Here is a 13,703-nt window from a genome sequence, read left to right as displayed (position 1 = left end):
CAGAGAGGTACTCAGTTATCACTTGTTAAGTGAATGGATTGTAAACTAACTTCTTGCAGTTTACACATTTCTTAGGCTCCCCCTCACTCACACCTGGCATCCCATGTTGCAAAAGTGAGCACCTGATAATCCTGTTCCCTGGGCCTCTGGCATCCAGAAGCACATTTCACAGACCCTCTCAGCTCACCTCCTCCTCCCCATTCTGCTCAGCTCGAGTTGATGCACTGTAGGAGTCTGCTTCTCCCTGGCCTGGTCCCAGGTGGTTGCCATGACAACACACCCTCTGAGCAGGCACTTGACAAGAGCCTTCCCGGGACACAGGAGAGCAGGAGGGAGTGTGGCAGACCCTGAGGCCCATAGCAGGGAATGAAGAGAGGAGATTCCAAGCAGAGTTGACAATGCTTTTCTTGGCCACAGACCACCACTGGCTGCTCAGGACTGAGGACTCCGTTGCCGAAATTTCTGGCTTTCTCACCCAAAGAGCACATGACAAAAGTAGCTTAGGAGAGGCCAGTGTGGTCACATCAGCTAGCGTTTTTTTTTCTTTTTTCAAAATATTATTTAAACTCTAGTTCGTTAATATACAAGCATCTAGCATTTCTTGTTTAAAAAGGCAAAGGCTAGAATCCAAATCAAAGATGATCTAAAACATCCAGCCTGAGTGTAAAAGCAGGGCAGCCCCCAACGGACCTTAAGAGGGAGGAGCTATCTTCCCTCCCCCTGGAGTTGGGCCTTAAAGGACAGAGCAGAAAGTGCTATCAGGGTAATACTGCTCTAAGTGGCACCCATACATGTCATGTGCTGATGTGAGGAATGGACGGTGTTACTCGGGTGCTGCCGGCATCGGGCAGACAAGCTTCTGGCCTCATCCCTCATTCTACAGTGTAATCCCAGATTTTAAGTTTTCTTATGCAACAGCCCTGAAGCCCTTTGTGCTTTCTTTGTCCCTAGGGAAAATGAAAATAATGCCTATTTACATAGGTTTTCTCCAATTCCAAGAGTTAACAGGAAATCTAAGGCTTATTTCTTTATTTGGAGAGAGAGAGAATCCCAAGCAGGCTCTGCACTGTCAGTGCAGAGCCTGACGTGGGGCTCCAACCCACGAACCATGAGACCATGACCTGAGCAGAAACCAAGAGTCAGATGCTGAACTGACTGAGCCACCCAGGTGCCCCAAAAGGAAATTTAAACTACTGCTTTAGTTGCCAGGCAGAGGACGCCTGCAGAGAGGTTATTATGAATCACTGTATCAGCCCCTTGCATACAGTAAGTGCTCAACAAACGTCAAGGAGTTGAAGAGAAATACCAGAGGGGAAGTCAGCACACCCCCACCCTGAGGGACAATGCCACCCGTTCACTAGGCCTTCTCTGCTCTGAACACCCTAGCACAAGGGCAACAGCCCATCAACAGGGACAAAGGCACTCAGGGCTTCTTCTGTTCTGTTTGGTAAAAGAGAACTGAGTAGATGGCCCTGGACCACGCATGCCACTCCTCGTCTCTTTCCTAGCCTTGACCTCAAGGTCCAACTCAGGTTCTCCTTGGGCCCCTCTGCTCCCAGCTCCGGTCCACATCTCTGCACTGCTTGCTGTTCACATTTCATTCGGGACTTCTGAGGGGGAGTCAGTAGCCCCTTTGACCCCATTTAGAGGGTGCCCCCGCCCCATTTGGGTGATCGGCTCCATGGGGCCACACCATGGCTCCTGGACAGGCATGCCGATCATCCCAGTCCCCAAGCAAGTGACCAGGATGCTAACGAAGAGAGGTCAAGTATCCACCTCTGCTCCCTTGGCTGGAAAGGGACATTCCTCTGGGTTGCTGTATCCCTGGAGAGGCCTCTGGGAACCCTGAAAACCACTTCTGGCCAAACAGAGAAACATTCTAACCAAGCCCAGTGCACAAGCTGCCTGAGGTCAGTACAACAGTGTGGGTTGGGGAGGGGAGCACCTCCCCTCGCCCCCGAGTCTGGATGGAATCAGGGAAGAGGTATCGGAGAAGGGGGCCTAGAGTGGAGTGTTGAAAACCAGAAGCAGTGAGCCCAGTGGAGCAGAGCTGGGAGGGTGTTTGAGGCGGAGGGAACAGCTTGGATAAAGTCTCAGCCTGTTTGTAACTACTGCTTCTCAGATGAGCAACCTCAAGGAGTCCCTGGACAGGATTTGCATTCCACGTGTATGATAATTTATGCATCCAGTGTCCACATGGCACTCCTATCTGGGGTGACGACAGTGATTACACCCTCCCCTCTCCCAAATGCATGGGGACAGACAGGAGCTCTGTGCAGGGAAATGCAGTCTCCATCTCTGAGCGAGGGCATTTCCATGCTGACCATCGAGGTTTAGGGAGATGCTCCCCGCATCCCACTTCGTGCGGCAGAATAAGACATCCCACTTCATGTGAGCTCTTTTTCCATACTTAGCTTTGCTAATTTATGACCATCACCGGAAAAGGATAGAATTTAGGGTCTGTGTAAATTACCCAAGGCGGAGATCCACAGAACAGGAGGACAGTCACGGAAGGTGTCAGGACTGGGCACTCTCATCCCATGTGTTCATCAGTGTGCTTGCCGACCTGTACGACATACCAGCTGGCTTCGCAAAGCCCATAAATCAACCAATGAACAGCACCACCAACACGGCTCCCCCGACCACACGATATTCAAAGTCTTCACCTTGTGGAGCTGTTGTTATTTCTAACTGCAAAATCAGGCTCCACACAAAGTCCAGATTCTCTTCTTCTTGGGTTATTTTACTGAAAACAAGCTTCTAGAAAACATGGTGGGGTGGCAGGGCGGGAGACGGACAGAAGACAACCGCTGTCTAGTGAGGTCACGCTAGAGTATTTATACTCTATTAATATAATTTGATAAAGCAAAAAGTTATGCAATCTAGGACCCAGGGGAAAGTAAACATTTATTACAGTTTGTTTCTCATCATCTAAAAGTAAACAGTAATTCAGATAAGGTTACCTAAGCTTCGACCTGCACTAAAGGCATTTTTGTCATGAATCCACATGATCAACAGTGTCCTAGGATATAAAATAATGTCCTGGAACCAGACTGGCCTGGTTGAAATCTTTGGTCTTCTATTTGCCAGGTCGATCTCCTTCAAAAGGTTCTTGAAAGTTTATCAAGCCTCAGTCTCCTCATCTTTAAAAGAGGGATAGTTACTTCCATAGGTCCGCTGAGAGGAACAGATAGCTAAGGTGGATAACGTGTCCGGGGCATTGTCTGGCTCATGGTATGTACTCAGAAATGTTAACTATCGTGGTTATAAAACAGTAAGAACACTAACTAGCAGCTTTTCACCCTAAAAATCCCACAGTACCTCCAATCAGGTTTGCTGTGGAAAGACTCGGAAATGAGGCAGTGTTACAAAAGAAAGCAACAGCACGTTTAGCCTAGCTGTTGGAAATGCAAAGACCATGATCAGGGCTGGTCACGGCCCTCCCTGCTCATTTTTGCGAAGCCTTGGGCACGGTACTTCACCTTGCTGGGCCTCCCCCTCACTTCACTATAAGGTGCTAGTACAGGAGGGTTGGAGATGTCTTGAGGCCCTTTGAGCCCTAACATTCTGGAGTCAACCTCGAGGGCAACTGTGATGGCAAAGGTCATCGCAGCACATTTTATGAACCATAATTAGAGGACAGAGTGATGGGGCCCACTGGCCACGTTATGTAATTAGCCCTCTGCCTGGAGGGAGGGAGCGCCTGTGTACAATTACACAATCGCACTCTGAAGGGAAAGGCACCAACTCACATCACATTTTTGAGAACAGCTTTGATTCGCCTGAGCCACTGTTTCCACCTAAGAAGGCTGTCTAGGTAATTTTAGTCTGTACTGTCTTGGCACCAGATATGTGAACAGCTCCTTTTATTTTAAGAAAGGGCCCGTGGGCATGGCCCATTCTTAGTGGCTTTATGTTAGACTGGTGAGCTACATCCCATCATACTGGGGCTACAATCCAGTACTCACACATAGCCTAAAATCCTAGTGCAAATTCTAGGGGTCACCAACTTCAGAGTGTGTGAGCGTAGGGAGCTTGTTAAAAATGCAGATGCCTACCTTCTTACTGATTCTGTAGGTTTACTGTGGTGCCCAGGGGTATGCTGTTTTAACAGCCTCCCCAAATTCCTCTGATGTCAGTGGTGCACAGTGTAAAAAACATTCTCTGGGATTCATCATGGAGAGTTTGGGAAACAACAGACAGATGGCTGAGTGACCACCCTTACCTGACCTATGGCTTCCCCTGGTCATCAGGCAGCAAGAAAAACTATTGCACAATCTCCCTTTCCTGGCACAGAAGTGAAATTCTAGAGTTTTCTAAGATGCAATATGACTGGGGAGCGGTTAGCACTCCCCAAGTTCCCCACCCCACCCCATGTCCCCTCATACTTAATGCTGCTTCACTGCTTGCCCTGAGCTAGTTACTCACTCTTCCTAATCTGCCCCCATAGATACTAAAAAAGAATCACTCAGTGTTCAGAGTACATCAAGTTTGGAGAATCAGAGTCCAAAGCAATTTTGTAAAGGATGTATTTAAGGCTCCGGGATGTTTCACAAACTATCAGTAGTGTGATCATTCAAAGCTCAATTCAAATGTCACTTCTTCCCGGAAGCTGTCCTTGATGATAACCCCTCCCCGGTAATATTTTCCACTTCCCTTGTAGGTGCTAACAAAACATCCCTAGGAAAACCTCTATCACAGGTAGCGGGTATCCAAATGCACCAGAAAACCACTTTGCAGGTAGGCACCTTATTAACTTTACAGCCTTGGCTTCCATCTGCCTAGCCAAGGTCACTTAAAAAAAAACTTGTTTAATGTTTATTCAATTTTGAGACAGAGACACACACACAGAGAGAGAGAGAGAGAGAGAGAGAGAGACAGAGGGAGAGAGAGAGAGAGAGAGAGAGAGAGAGAGAGAGAGTGCAAGCTGGGGAAGGGAAGAGAGAGAGAGGCAGACACAGAATCCAAAGCAGGCTCCAGGCTCTGAGCTGTCAGCACAGAGCCCAACACAGGGCTCGAACCCATAAACCACGAGATCATGTTCTGAGCCAAAGTCAGGTGCCCCTAGCCAGGTTCACGCTGAATGATCTGGGTTCAACTGCCATTTCCCCCCAGTGAGCCTGCCCTGACCCAAGTCAACATGCCTCACTATAGCTCACGGCACCTTCCACCTCTCCTTTGCAACACCTGATGCAGCTGCCATCTCCTAGCATTTCAGTGACTGATTGATCCATGACTTGGACCTCCGTAAGCTCCATAAGCGCAACAAAGGGAACTAATATAAAAACACCTTATATGTTAAAAACATCCTTTGAATGAATGAAAGCATTCAGAGGTCAATAATGTTGCCCTTAAAGAGGCTGGTGAGAGAATATAGGGCAGAGCTGGATACCTGGACAGTTCCGCCTCAGACAGACTGTTTGATCCTGGGTCCTTCCTGCTCCTGCATTCAAGGAATCCAGCATAAACCTCATGCTGGTCCCAGTTTGACTGCAAAATTGGGAAACAAAGGATCTCTCAGAGCGCAAGAACGCTATGCCAAGATCTTGTTTTCATTGCATAATCCATTTCCTTCATGCAAAACTCTGGTCTGACTTTAGTCTGACTATATTTCATATTCTCCAATGACTTCTCTGTTCTACCCAACAAGCAGAGAATTTCTCTCTCTACCATGGCTGGTGTTTTCCCTTCAAGATTAGCTGCGGCTTGGTTGAAGTATCTTCATATAAAGCCAATGACTGAATCAATGTCCCTGTTATGGAGGATTTGGGCCTTCCACTTGTGCCTCCTTGTCTGAGAAATTCACTTAGTATTTTGTTGTTGTTGATTTGTAAGCACTCGTTTTGCCAGAGTTTACTGGCTCTCATCTTACATTCCAAGCCATCCACCAGCTTTTAAAAGAGGTTAATGATTCCATGGTGTCAGGCACTATGGAAGCAGAAGGACACAGGAGTGTCTTCGTCACTTTTCAGAACATAAACTTGAGAATGTTAAGTATTTACTACAAAACTGAAGTTCCACCAGAAGAAACTGATTATTTGGGGTTTTTTTGTTTGTTTTGGTTTTGGTTTTTTTGGAACAAATGATAAAGCTCTAAGCAGCCCAGGATATGTATAGTACTAAGAAAAAGCAGTATATTCCTTAAGAATTTAAAACATCCTTTCAAGAGGTTCCAGGTGTTTCGTCTTAGAACCAAGTAATTAAGGTGTGTTTTCTCAAGCCCAGAAGATCCAAACCTTTCTTCTTCTAGACCCACAGGCCATGAAAGAAAAGGCTTAATAAGACCAAGAAAAAGTGGTAGATAGGACAGGCCTGCTTCCATTGAAGCACAGTCATTTATTTCTGGCAGCCACATTAAGGTATAGTTGCAGAAGCAATGAGTTCTCACTTGATTTCATTATCAGAAGGCCCAAGACTTAGCCCACATACCTCTAGCTCTTCCCAGTTAACCATTATTGACATGTTATCTATGTATCTATCTGAACTTGTAAAGTCTAATTTTTAACCTGCACAATGTGCTTTAAATGTGCTTCTATGAAGCTTTATTAACTATAATAAAAATACAGTATCAATAATGTGGTTGATGACAGTGAGGGTGACGATAGCCATTTGTTAAATACAGCACAAGAATGATGGCAGGCATTCCACATTAGGCCTCTCGTTTAATAATTGTACAACTCTATGACGATTGTGACTTCCTCCATTTTGAGGTTAAAAAAATAATCATAATAATTATAAATGGAGAAGAGTAGAAGGAGAATTTGAACACTGGTGTTCTTATCCAGTACACTGTGGTTTTACCCTCCAAGTCTATACTGCCACTATGTTCGGTAAGTAAGCCTAGGTTCACACTCTCCTACCCAGTCTGAGATTAGAGATCTCCTTCCCTTTCATTCTCCACTTCCTAAATAAAGATACTAGTTATTTATTTACCTCAAGTGGTATAGCTCCAATCCCTTAGTTTCTTTAATTATCCCTCTCAGAACCTTCCTTGGTCTGGTCAGAGTGTCCTTAAGGTGCACAGGTCCACCTATAGGTTATATTATGTATGGGCACTTTTCACTTTGATTCTAGTACCCTCCATGATTACATCCAGTACTTGATCTGTCTTTCTGGCCCTCACCAACATTTGGTCAGTCTTCAGAGAACTCTGTGCAATGATTTAAAAGCCCATTTACTGGGTCAGCACCTATAACTCTGGCTACTCATCTACAATTGCAATTTGTGTTATTTTTCCCCATATGCTTTGTTGATGCAGATACTCTCGTGCTTCTTTTGTGCACACGTGGCCCATGACAGTTCAGTGTTTCACTATTAAAAAGATCCCCAAGTTTCACTACACATAATACCATTATGTAAGAATTAAATCGGATCAGCCCTCACCAATGCCCAAGTGCCTGTACTGTTTATAGTTCTCCATTCAGAGAAATGACATCGTCTATCTACCCATTGTTTCCTGTCTGTAAGACAGTCTCCGCCCCCAAGTATTTCCTCTGATACTATGTTCATTCATGATTGTAGCGGGAGGAAACATCTGAAAAAATTCACTATGTCGATTGCTTTTATTTGCCAAATTCTCAGAACTGCTCCGTTGTTCCATATGCTTTGCCATGTTAGGCTGGCCTTTGACTTCAGAATATGTAAGTGTGCTGTGCATCTAGGTCTGCACAAGCAAGGTGGAGGGAGGGAGACACAGAATCTGAAGCAGGCTCCCGTACATCTGAGCCAACCATTTGGTCCACGCAGACCCTTCTGGGCACAGCGGGATTACTCAGTTTACACCAAGGGTCTCAGCTAGTGGGAATCATCACACTGACCCATGTACCTATCCAGGCAGTCCTGTTCTTTGGTTTACCTGTGTAGCTCTAGATCTGCAACCCATCCCCCAACAAAATGGCAACATTTTATTGGGCACAGAAGCAGTTAAAGCTTTTCCTCCACTGGGTAAGATGTAGAAACAAGTACTCTTGAAAAAAACAAAGAGAAATTAGTCTGATAATGAAAAACCACTGAAAGCAATTTGCAAACCATTCCCCTGACAGTATATAAACTCTTAATATACTGTAGGTAACTCAGGGCTGGTCTTTTTTTGATTCTCTCCTCCTCATCATATGTCTTTCTAGCAGGGATACAGACACCTGAATCTCCCTTTCTCATGGTTTCAGAGGGACATACAGTAGCAAACACGGCTACGCACTGAATGAAGTTAATGACTTGTATTGTTTATTCAATGGGACGCCTCTGGTAATTAAAAAAATAAAAACGTTAATCAAGCAGTTGTGAAACCAAATATTCAAGGACTCCAAGCGCTTGTGTAAAACCCAAATTTGTTACTGTGTGCCCTTAAATAAATAGCCTAGGTAATCACCACATAAGAAAGGGAACTGACATGGTAAAACCACAATATCCTTGAAGAACTATGCAAGCCAAGAAAAAAACGTTGTGCAAAATAAAACTGAGTGGAGGATGTAATAAATGGGGAGCCACACAGAAATTTCAAAAAGGGTAACAAATTAGTTTAGCAAAGTCACAATGAGATAGAGCCGGCAAAAATAAAGGCAAAGGATGTAGCGTCCAGGGAAAGAGGAAGGGGCGAGTGGAAACAGCTGGAATTGTTCAGCTGTGTCAACATTCGGCTGTTTCACAGATTGACTAGCAAAGTGTCATCTGAAACCAATTACATTCCCAAAACCCCACGGACCCAGTTCATAACATTGATTAATCCACATTGTGAAAAAGTCCCCAAGCAAAACTAGAACAGCTGTCAGCCCTTGGAGCTCAAAATACAGCAATTGCTTAAGAAAAAAAAAAAGATGATGAAGAAGAATAGTTCCTCTTGAAATTTTAAGGATTTTTCAGAAGGTATGCCTACTGAAATAGAAGATAGATTCACAACTGCTCTTACCCATCTGTTTGAGAACTGACTGTAATTAGAAAAGCAGGGGTCTGTTAAAATAAACTTAAGTCCATTCCCCAAATCAGAACACAACTGCCTCCAAGTCTGTAGTACCTTGTGTCTTTTTGCTCCCTTCTGGGAATAACGTGATGCATTTCCTTTTTTTATGCTTATTTTTTTCCTTCTCATTATTTTAAATGTATTAACCTACCTCCTTTGGGCCAATCAAAATATAGGTAATATATTTTCGAATAAACAACTTTTTTATGCCCTTTGTTACATTTCACAGGGGTAAACGTATACACAAAGTTCTTGATTTGCTAAGATGTAGCTTGTGTGTGAATCAAACATACAAATGGCCACCACGCCCTTTGATGTGCGATGTGCCTGCTCGATGTACAGGAGCCTGTAAAGGTGTTCCTGAAGCCTTGGCCTTGCCTCTGAAGCTACTGCAACTAGACGTCCAGCCGCCAGGTGCTTCAGAGTAAACCCGACACCATGTAAAGGGTCACGAAAGGCTTCGTAAGAAGTCTCCATTTCTGTAGATTCTGGCCTCAAATCTCCACCATGAGGCAGCAGAGACTGTAGAAGTTCTCATCCCTTGTACATATTTTTCCCCACAGAAAAAAACGTGCTTATTCCTTTGTTCATTCAACCAGCAAACATTCATTGAACGTCTAGTCTCTATCAAACTCTCGTTCTCAGCATCTGAATGTTGGGTACGAACAAACAAGCACAGAAAGCTTCAGTGACCTGCCTAGGGCCAAACCAACTAGTAAGTGCTAAAGTTTGGACTCAAACCCAGGGCCATATGATATCTAATTCTGTGTTCTTTCTAAAAAACCACATTACTACATTATGCTTGACATAGATTTTCATAAGCTGGCCAGGGAGCCCAAAAGCATGCAAAATATAGTTCCATGGGGAAATACATTCTGAGTTATAAAAAAAAAAAAAAATACTGGGTACAAATTGGACTTTAAGAACATAAGCGGTTTATATATTGAGATTACACTCTACTTGTGCTCCTTCCTCTCTAAATACCCCATTAGTAATCTACTGGTCTCCCCTCTGTCAAAATGCCTCTCTGTAACTGCATGTTTTAGGAAACTGAAGTTTGTCTTTGATAGATTGGTCCTTTTCCTCCAAATACTTTATGCTTGAGTCTCCTACCACTCATCAGTATCACTAGGACCGGTTGTTTCTAATTCAAACCATTCAGAGAAATATAAACCTTGATTCCATTGGTCTATCCTTGGATAAAAAAAAAAAACAAAAACAAAAAAAAAGAAGAAGAAGAAGAGGGAGGAAGCCCAGCCCAAAACCCACAATTCACTGTGTTAGACAAAGGAATCCAAGCTTATTCTTGGGACTTCAGAATTGGAAGATGAACATTAACAGCAACAAGTTATTTTAGATGTAAAGAAATACTATTATTAAATGCTGTTCTCTAAACAGTAACATTTTCTGAGATTTGTATTAGGCAACATCCACATTGAGTTTTGAAGAATTTGGAGATGTCTCAATTCACAGAGATTAGGGTGGGGGCAGGACACTCAGACAAAGCAGTAAGAAACAGTCTACACAGATTCTTCAAGTCCTTCTTTTTACTATTTTTTTTTACCCAAGAGGATATTTATAATTATAGTTTTTTAAATGCTCATGATGTCACAGATAAAGAACACCAATTACTCCCAACAGAACTCTAACTACAGTACAAGTTGGTAAGAGCAAATTACTGTTTATAAATGGACATGATTGTAAATGAGGGGAAGACGTTACAAATGATATGTTACTGAAAGAAAGCCAAAACATTTCCATTTCTTTCTTTCATGAAAAGATAGTATTACCTGCAACCTGCCCCCTTCTCTCAGTCCCCTCCATGGACATTGGCAGTGATAAGCCTACAAGAAATACAGTAGTAACTTTCTATTTTTATGTTATGATCTTACAACACCGAGTAATATTCTGAGTGGAAAAAGCACATTCACCCACATTTCTGTATCTCAAGCTCCTCTAAGAATCAGTATAGTAGAAAGATTGTAATTTTAAGTGCTGAATGGAGAGATTATCTGTCCCAAGAACTACATACATCTATGACCTTCAAGTACGATTATCCTAAAGTGTCTACCATTTAACAAAAACAAAAAATTGAACCTTGAAAGAACCCAACAGGGGTGCCTGGGTGGCTCAGTCATTTGGGCATCCAACTTTGGCTCAGGACATGATCTCGCCTTTGTGACTTCGAGCCTCACGTTGGGCTCTGTGCTGACAGCTCAGAGCCTGGAGCCTGCTTTGGATTCTGTGTCTCCCCATCTCTCTGCCCCTCCCCTGCTCATGCTCTGTGTCTCTGTGTCTCTCAATAATAAATAAACATTAAAAAAAAAAAAAGAACCCAACTGGAGTTCTGTATCAGGTGGGGTCTTTCTTCTGCATATTTTGACTTAAAAAATGTTAATGTAAGCTATACTGTTTTCAGGATTTTTTTTTTTAAGAAATAGTTTCTACTTTATAAAGCCTAGCCCCCCCCCCCCATGGAAACATTATTTTTGTGAACTCTTGGAGGATCAAGATAGGTATCTCAGGCAACCATAAAATCCTATGAACGAATGAGAGATCACACTTATAGTATCTTTCTCGTTGATTCTAATCCTGTTTTTGAGGATTAAATGAGTTAGTACTCAGAACGATCCAGGCATGGGGCACAGTAAAAGTGTTGGAATAAGTGTTCAAAGTCAGTGTTTGCATTTCATCAGAGTTCCAGGAAAAGTGAGTTCCAGGAATTTAGGTCTGGGCAGACCCAATGTGGTTTGTAACAAACGAAGAAAAGACTTTTACAAAGGTGTGGCTTCCTAAAAAGAAACAAACAAACAAACAAAAAACCCAAAGGTGTGGCTTCCTAAGCCCTCCATACCACCATCATATGCACCTTTTCTTACCTCTCAGCAGAAAAGAAGTTAAGCTAGAGCCGAAAGTCAACGTCTGCTTTGAACTACAACTGGCAAAAGCCTGGAAATGCTCTCTGCTCTCTTACTTCTGTGCTATAAATGGCTCCTCTGAGCAGCTTGTTGAGATTCCTATGCTAAAGGGCTTTTGTTTGATTGTGAGGCAAGGTAGAGGGCAGTGAGCAGGTGTACTATTTGTCACAACAAGCTTCCTTACTGCTCCTGTTTTATTTAAAACCAAGACACTCAATGACCCTGTGGGATTATTAGCAGCTCACATCTCGAAAGCATGGACTCTCTCAGGGTTGGAATGGTTATTAAAGGTTGTCTGGGCTGACTTCCTTGTAGCGCTATCACTCATTGCTCAGTGGTTCAAATATCTCAAATGGAATGAACTGCCTGGAAAGAGCACCACTGCTTATATTGCAGTGACTCGCCTCAACCCAAGGGATTTTTGATGACATTGGCCTAGGGGATAAAGAGAAACGGACTTGTGGAGAAAGTCAAAAAATTTCCAGAACTGAAGTTCTCATCTCAGTTTACCAGGTACTCCCTTAAAGTAAATATTAAACAGAAACTGTGTTGCCTCTTCAAGCTACGTCCTACATCAATATAATTATGCTTTACCCGTCATTAGATTAGGGACAGGCATTCCATGGTAGACCTACTTTAAAAGAAAAAAAAAAAAAAAAAACTACTGGGTTTTTCTGGAGCTCCTCAATTTCCCCACTGTGTTTTTCCCAGCACAAATGCCAACCATTGCCGAGTTCATTGCTGAATTTCAATGGTATATGACTCATTCATTTTCCAGAATATCAAGCATGCCGTTTCAAAGAACATAAGATACTATTTCTTGGTTTCCTGCCACGAAAACTTTGCCTTACTGCTCATAACTGAACTTACCCATAAAATGTGGAATGGCATTAAGGCTCCAATGGCCACCTACGGAATGGAGTCTATGTACATGTTGAGAATGGTGTGCTTGCTATTATCATGAGGAGCAAAGAAAGGTGTACCAGGATCTCCACAGCCACACCAATACACTCTGATCTCCCTTCTCTCTGGCAACTCTCAAAAGGATAAGCCTATGCCTTTAAATGCATACTTAGCTGCACTGCTTGATGAATTCATGCTACCTTTTGACTGCAAACCTAAAACAAAACAAAAAAAAGACCAAAGAATGACAAAGCTATGTTCATTAGAGAAACTACTTGAGGAATAAAAATATTCACAAGTCATCTATAAAAGAGTTACATATTTCAAAAACATGCATTAAACACCTAATCTATACCAGTCCCTGCCCTGAAGTAGCCAAAGGTCCACTGAGTGACACAGACTCAAAAGTACTCAGGACATGGGTAATGATTCTGTCATTCCAGAAAGAAACTAGTGCTTCTAAGCTAAACTACAGGAAGCATCTGCCAATAGGTCCAAAGGGATTCTTGGCCAGGAACTGTCTTTTGGCCCAAAAGTGATCCTGATATTGAAATGCCTGTTAAGGAAACTATGTCTACCAGTTCCTTACAATTTATCAAAATCATCATCTTTCTCCAACTTGCCTTCCTTTCCAAATGACTGGGTAAAAATTTTCATTGTTTTACTGGACTATTCCAAGGCAAAGTGACCTGCTGGTGGCAGACTCCTGGCAGACTCAAGTGTTTAAGTTCTATCCTCTTTGCCTCAGATGTGGTTAAGGTCATGGTTCCCAGACTGTGTGCTGTAGCAAATTCACAGGAAAGCCACAGGCTATTTTTACATTTCCAGGGTCACACAGCGACCTATGTCAGGGAGCAGACTATGAGTATCCAGTTTTTTGAAACTAGCTACACATAAATGAACTTCTAGGTATTTTTCTCGGTCTA

At 43.1% G+C, this 13,703-nt stretch overlaps 1 protein-coding gene across 1 annotated transcript in view; it reads right to left on the bottom strand.

Moving 5' to 3' along the window:
* Window positions 1-13,703, bottom strand: part of RORA (RAR related orphan receptor A) — a 718,090-nt gene that overhangs the window by 550,426 nt on the left and 153,961 nt on the right. The gene's annotated exons all lie outside the window — the stretch shown is intronic.

This window comes from Panthera pardus, unplaced genomic scaffold, assembly GCF_024362965.1.
Source record: "Panthera pardus isolate Hobbes unplaced genomic scaffold, ASM2436296v1 HiC_scaffold_24, whole genome shotgun sequence".
Classification (NCBI taxonomy): Eukaryota; Metazoa; Chordata; class Mammalia; order Carnivora; family Felidae; genus Panthera; species Panthera pardus.
This window is presented reverse-complemented; position numbering and strand designations above follow the sequence as displayed.